Genomic DNA, 6,000 nt, shown 5'->3' on the forward strand with positions numbered 1-6,000 from the left:
CAGGTGTTCCAGCAGGGTGGTGACAGGTGTCCCAGCAGGGTGGTGACAGGTGTCCCAGCAGGATCAGATGGTGACAGGTGTCCCAGCAGGGTCAGGTGGTGACAGGTGCCCCAGCAGGATCAGATGGTGACAGGTATCCCAGCGCGATCAGATGGTGACAGGTGTCCCAGCAGGGTGGTGACAGGTGTCCCAGCAGGATCAGATGGTGACAGATGTCCCAGCGCGATCAGATGGTGACAGGTGTCCCAGCGCGATCAGATGGTGACAGGTGTCCCAGCAGGGTGGTGACAGGTGTCCCAGCAGGATCAGATGGTGACAGGTGTCCCAGCAGGGTCAGATGGTGACAGGTGTCCCAGCAGGATCAGATGGTGACAGGTGTCCCAGCGCCTGTGACATGTTGGTAGAAATGAAGTCAAACTGATTTAAGTTTGCCTGCATTAAAGTCCCCGGCCACCAGGAGTGCCGCTTCTGGGTGAGCATTTTCTTGTTTGTTTTCCTTATAGAGTGAGTTGAGTGCAGTCTTAGTGCCGGTTTGTGGTGGTAAAAAGACACACCCCCCCGCCCCTGGTCTTACCAGACGTAGCTCCTGCCGACACATGGAGAAGCCAGCCAGCTCTATATTATCTGTGTCGTCGTTCAGCCAAGTCTCGGTGAAACATAAGATATTACAGTTTCTAATGTCCCGTTGGTAGGATAGTCTTAATTGTAGATCGTCCAGTTTGTTTTCCAATGATTGCACATTGGCCAATACTATCAAGGGTAGTGGCGGTTTACTTGTTTACTTGCTAATTCTTACAAGGCACCCCTACTTCCTCCCCTTTTTACTCTGTCTTTTCTTCACGCTGATGACGGGGTTTTGGGCCTTGTCTCGTCAAAGCAGTATTCGCGTTGGACTCATTAAAGAAAATATCTTCATCCAGTTGGAGGTGAGTAATCAGACGGTGTCCCAGCAGGATCAGATGTTCTGATGTCCAGAAGGTGAGTAATCAGACGGTGTCCCAGCAGGATCAGATGTTCTGATGTCCAGAAGTTCTTTTCAGTCATAAGAGACGGTAGCAGCAACATTATATACAAAATAAGTTACAAAACAATGCGAAAAAACAAAACAAAATAGCACTGTTGGTTAGGAGCCCGTAAAACAGTGGTGATCCCCTCCAGCACCATTAATGTCCCCTCCATCACTCCAGTATCCCCTTACCCCTATACATATCTACCTCCATCACTCCAGTATCCCCTTACCCCTATACATATCTACCTCCATCACTCCAGTATCCCCTTACCCCTATACATATCTACCTCCATCACTCCAGTATCCCCTTACCCCTATACATATCTACCTCCATCACTCCAGTATCCCCTTACCCCTATACATATCTACCTCCATCACTCCAGTATCCCCTTACCCCTATACTTAAAACTGAGGACAGGGCTGGGGTAACTCTGGGGTCAGTGCATGGGGTTGTTGTTATGTATGCTATGGCAGGCCGGCAGGGTCAAGAGGGTACATCAGTGAGTTTGTACGACAAGCTCGTCTGGTAACGTCTGTAGCTACGCACGCCACGGACCTGTCTAACCCTAACCTTGTCTGGAATCTAATGGGGAACAGACACCATTAATACAATGATTAATGACATTGATTCGGTTTTCCAGACTGTGTTTTTCTCTCTCTCTCTCTCTCTCTCTCTCTCTCTCTCTCTCTCTCTCTCTCTCTCTCTCTCTCTCTCTCTCTCTCTCTCTCTCTCTCTCTCTCTCTCTCTCTCTCTCTCTCTCTCTCTCTCTCTCTCTCTCTCTCTCTCTCTCTCTCTCTCTCTCTCTCTCTCTCTCTCTCTCTCTCTCTCTCTCATCAGTGTTGCCATGGTTAATTAGCCTGATTGCTCACCGCTGCCATCAAAACAAAGTTGAGTCCTAGTGTAGTATACTGTAGATGTGTGCTTGTGGTGCGTGCGGATGTCTCTCATTAAGCAGGTAATCAAAGGGGACTGGTGGAAAGGTCAGCTATGACTTCTGGGATTCTGATTACATGGATTAGACCTTGGCCAAGACATCATACACACGCACACATACTCTGTTCTGTGCTGTTACCAAACCAAGAACAGCACTACATTCCCCTTTCATTTAGGAGATCAGCTACACAGACTGTAGGGGTGTAGTGGAGAGAAAGAGGAGAGAGAGGGAGGGGAGCGAGAGAGGCATATAACAAAGAACAAACAGCAAAAACATTTACAGTACCAGTAAAACATTTGGACACTATTTTTACTGTTTTATAGAATAATAGTGAAGACATAACAACTATTGAAATAACACATACGGAATCATGTAGTAACCAAAAAAGTGTTAAACAACTGAAAATATATTTTATGTTTGAGATTTTTCAAAGTAGCCACCCTTTGCCTTGATGACAGCTTTGCACACTCTTGGCATTCTCTCAACCAGCTTCATGAGGTAGTCAGCTGGAATGCATTTCAATTAACAGGTGTGCCTTCTTAAAAGTTTATTTGTGGAATTTCTTTCCTTCTTAATGCGTTTGAGCCAATCAGTTGTGTTGTGACAAGGTAGGGGTGGTATACAGAAGATAGCCCTATTTGGTAAAAGACCAAGTCCATATTATGGCAAGAACAGCTCAAATAAGCAAAGAGAAACGACATTCCATCAATTCTTTATAACTTAAAGGTCAATCAAAAATGGCAAGAACTTTGCGACTGTTCTTGAAGTTGCTTCAAGTGCAGTCGCAAAAACCATCAAGAGCTATGATGAAACTGGCTCTCATGAGGACCGCCACAGGAAAGGCAGACTCAGCACAGGAAAGGCAGACTCAGAGTTACCTCTGCTGCAGAGGATAAGTTCATTAGAGTTACCAGCCTCAGAAATTGCAACCCAAATAAATGCTTCAGAGTTCAAGTAACAAACACATCTCAATATTAACTGTTCAGAGGAGACTATGTGAATCAGGCCTTCATGGTCAAATTGCTGCAAAGAAACCACTACTAAAGGACACCAATAATAAGAAGAGACTTGATTGGGCCAAGAAACACGAGCAATGGACATTAGACCAGTGGAAATCTGTCCTTTGTCTGATGAGTCCAAATTTGAGATGTTTGGTTCCAAACGCTGTGTCTTTCTGAGACGCAAAGTAGGTGAATGGATGATCCCCACATCAAATTTCCTTTTATTGCATACTGTAGTCATTTAGTTCAGTTTCCTTTGCTTTCTTGGGAACAGGAACAATGGAGGCCATCTTGAAGCAAGTGGGGACAGCAGACTGAGATAGGAAGAGATTGAATATGTCCATAAACACACTAGCCAGCTGGTTTGCGCATGCTCTGAGGACGTGGCTAGGGATGCCGTCTGAGCCGTCAGCCTTGCGAGGGTTAACACGTTTAAATATTTTACTCACGTCAGCCACGGAGAAGGAGAGCCCACAGTCTTTGTTAGCGGGCCGTGTCTGTGGCACTGTATTGTCCTCAAAGCGTGCAAAGAAGTTGTTTGATTTGTCTGGGAGCAAGACGGCGGTGTCCGCGACGGGGCTGTTTTTTTTTTGTAATCTGTGATTGTCTGTAGACAAATACGCCTCGTGTTTGAGCCGTTGAATTGCAACTCCAGTTTGTCTCTATACTGACGCTTTGCTTGTTTGATTGCCTTATGGAGGGAATAACTACACTGTTTGTATTCGGCCATGTTTCCAGTCGCCTTGCCCTGATTAAATGCTGGTACGTGCTTTCAGTTTTGCACGAATGCTGCCATCAAGCCACGGTTTCTGGTTAGGGAAGCTTTTAATAGTCACAGTAGGTACAACATCTCCTATACGCTTCCTTATAAACTCGCTCACCGATTCAGCGTATACGTCAATGTTATTGTCTGAGGCTACCCGGAACTTATCCCAGTCCACGTGATTGAAGCAATCTTGAAGCTTGGATTCCGATTGGTCAGACCAGCGTTGGATAGACCTAAGAAAGGGTGCTTCCTATTTTACTTTCTGCCTATAGGAGGGGAGCAACAAGATGGAGGTATGGTCAGATTTGCCAAAAGGAGGGTGGGGGAAGGCCTTGTATGCATCGCGGAATTTAGAGAAGCAGTATGGATGGAGTGTGTTACTCGCACGTGTGCTGCAATCGATATGCTGATAGAATTTAGGTAGGCTTGTTCTCAGATGAACTTTGTTAAAATCCCCAGCTACAATAAATGCAGCCTCTGGATATATGGTTTCCAGTTTGCATAAAGTTCAGTGAAGTTCAGTGAAGTTCCTTGATGACCGTCTTGGTATCCGCTTGCGGGGGTATATACACAGCTGTGACGATAACCGAGGAGAGTTCTTTTGGGAGATAATACAGTCAGCATTTGATTGTGATGAATTCTAGGTCAGGTGAACAAAAGGACTTGAGTTCTTGTATGTTGTTACAATTACACCATGAGTCGTTAATGATGAAACATACACCCCCGCCCTTCTTCTTACCAGAGAGATTGTTTTTCCTGTTGGCACGATGCACTGAAAATCCTGTTGGCTGTATGGACTCCGACAGCATGTCCCCAGCTAGCCATGTCTCCGTGAAACAGAGTATGTTACAATCCCAGATATCTCTTTGGATTTGCAACTCTTGCCGATTTCATCGACTTTGTTAACTTCTTGAGGGCAGGGGGCAGCATTTTCACTTTCGGATAAATAGCATGCCAAAATTCAACTGTCTGCTACTCATCCCCAGAATATAAGATATGCATAATATTAGTAGATTTGGATAGAAAACACGCTAAAGTTTCTAAAACTGTTTGAATCATGTCTGTAAGTATAACAGATCTTATGTAGCAGGCAAAACCCTGAGGACAAACCATTCAGAATATAAATTTTTTTGATGTCACTGTCTTTTCAATGAGGTTTCTTAGACACCAGATTTATAATGGACTTGCTTGCAGTTCCTACCGCTTCCACTGGATGTCACCAGTCCTTGGAAATCGGTTGAGGTTATTCCTTTGTGTAATGAAGAAGTAGGGCTATCGTAAATGAGGGTCACATGAAGTAAATTTTTTGAGAGTCACGTTAACGAAAAAAGTTGTGTCAGTTTGTTTTCTTTTTGTATTGAACACAGATCATCCCGTCTTCAAATTGATCGATTATTAACATTTAAAAATACCTAACTTTGTATTACAAAAGTAGTTTGAAATGTTTTGGTAAAGTTTACATGTAACTTTTGATATATTTTGTAGTGAAGTGGCGAAAGTTGGAAGCTGTGTTTTTCTGGATGAAACGGTCCAAATAAATAGACATTTTGGATATATATCGACGGAATTAATCAAACAAAAAGACCATTTGTGATGTTTATGGGACATATTGGAGTGCCAACAAAAGAAGCTCGTCAAAGGTAAGGCATGATCTATATTTTATTTCTGCGTTTTGTGTCGTGCTTGCAGTGTTGAAATATGCTACTCTCTTTGTTTACTGTTGTGCTATCATCAGATAATAGCATCTTATGCTTTCGCCGAAAAGCCTTTTTGAAATCTGACATGTTGGCTGGATTCACAACGAGTGTAGCTTTAATTTGGTATCTTACATGTGTGATTTAATGAAAGTTTATTTTATTTATTTATTATCTGACCAAGAAGGAGAGTGATGGAGTGCTGCATCAGATGACCTGGCCTCCACAATCACAAGACCTCAATCCAATTGAGATGGTTTGGGATGAGTTGAGCCGCAAGTACTTAGCATATGTGGGAACTCCTTCAAAACTGTTTGAAAAGCATTCCAGGTGAAGCTGGTTGAGAGAATGCCAAGAGTGTGCAAAGCTGTCATCAAGGCAAAGGGTGGCTACTTTGAAGAATATAAAATATATTTTTTATTTGTTTTACACTTTTTTGGTTACAACTCGATTCCATATGTTTTTTTCATAGTTTTGATGCTTTCATTATTCTACAATGTCGAACAAAATAAAGAAAACCCCTAGAATGAGTAGGTGTGTCCAAACTTTTGACTGGTCCTGTACATGATCAAATACAAATCTTAGAATCAACTAT

The sequence above is a fragment of the Salvelinus alpinus genome, chromosome 7 (genome assembly GCF_045679555.1).
Source record: "Salvelinus alpinus chromosome 7, SLU_Salpinus.1, whole genome shotgun sequence".
Taxonomy (NCBI): Eukaryota; Metazoa; Chordata; class Actinopteri; order Salmoniformes; family Salmonidae; genus Salvelinus; species Salvelinus alpinus.